The sequence below is a fragment of the Agrilus planipennis genome, unplaced genomic scaffold, assembly GCF_000699045.2.
Source record: "Agrilus planipennis isolate EAB-ADULT unplaced genomic scaffold, Apla_2.0 scaffold117, whole genome shotgun sequence".
In the NCBI taxonomy this organism is placed as follows: Eukaryota; Metazoa; Arthropoda; class Insecta; order Coleoptera; family Buprestidae; genus Agrilus; species Agrilus planipennis.
Window position 1 is genome coordinate 942,318 of NW_020438912.1, and position 1,622 is coordinate 943,939.

A 1,622-nucleotide genomic window follows, 5' to 3' on the forward strand; every position below is an offset into this window, starting at 1 on the left:
TTTAGGTTATGGTAGGCGGATATTCCCCCTACCACCATCTTATTAATAAATATAATTTTCTTAAAATAATTTTTGTTCATATTCATCCAAACAATGAAAATATATTTCCTTTTTGGAAATCAGTCTTATAAATGGTAACTTTTATGAAACGAATATAATGAAACTGAAGTATGGACATAGTGACATAGAATATAGAGACAGAACATGGTCGGTTGGAAGCTACCAAACGGTGAAGTAGTAGGTGCCTAGATTCTACTGGCTTCCCATTACATTTAAAATGTCAGCTAGGTCAATAACTTCATTTTTTCCGATATATTCGCAATATCCTGAAAAATCCAGCACAATAATTTTTCGGTTTATACATTATATAAACATTATCTGGCGTGGATCTATTGATCCTGGTTGAGAATCCTTCAATTTATGAATATATGGTAGAAAAGCAGTTGCAGTTTCGTTCGGTCGTTTCACCTATGGATTCGCCAAAGCAGTTGACTGTTTGAACCGCTCTATGAAAGTAAAATATTGACTTTGTCTGTCAGATAATAAAAGTATGTAAACTGTTGGAGTAGAACGTCTCAGGTCTCTCTTGTCTCGCAATGTAATTCGCCTCTTAATGCTTCACTGATGTAGAAAATTCTTCTTGTCGTGCATCTCTACCGACTCGCAGACTTCCGCAACGAGAAACACTATGCAAAATCGCAAAAAGCGCATTTCACAGAAGAGTCCTTGTTCGGTTCCTCAGATAATGGGTTACAAAATTAAAACATTTCAACTAACCGAGAGCGGAATGTTCATATTACTATACTACAATTATCTAATGCGCTTTCGACATCTGTCTAATAATTATCTAATGCAGACTTCAAGCAATCATCAATACATGGGGTACATATACGCTATAAGTAATTAGTTGTTTCAATTTATTTCTTTCCATGTTTGCCGTTAGAACTAAAAGACGTAAAATATATGCTTTCTAATACAGAATGGAACATTAAAATCAGTCTACAAAATGCAATACAACAATTTAATTTAGACAGCAATAAGCCACTTTGACATCAGTTTTTTGCTCACTGACGTAGAATACATTGATACGATCCGATACGATAATTGCGAAATACTCATTTCCGAAAACTCGAATGGGAAATTTCACAAAACTATACATAGGACAGGTGAGCTGTGTGACCATTCATACCGCACTCATTTCTAATGGAGACAGAGTACCGAAACTTTTAATTTGTTATTTAGTGCATGTACCTTCGACCCAAGCAAACACTACTTTCGGATTGCTTTTAAGTAATATATTTATTGATAAATCATTTACACACTAAACGTTCCACAAATTTAAATTCTTGATTACAGTTTAGCAATGAATTAATTGAGTGTTTTTCTTTAGAAGAGAAAAAAAATTAATTAGATGTTTATAAAACAAATTGAAAAGATTTGAAAGCATTTAATTTTAAAAGGCGTCCCATTTTCTACTTTGATGTTCATTTATATTTTCTCGAGCATTTTCAAATAAAAACGTAATGCTCTGTAAAACGCTTTTCACTCGCTTCAATTTCAGCGCTTCACCTTTTTTGAAATTTGAATTAATAATTTCAGTACCGTAAATGTATTATCTACGT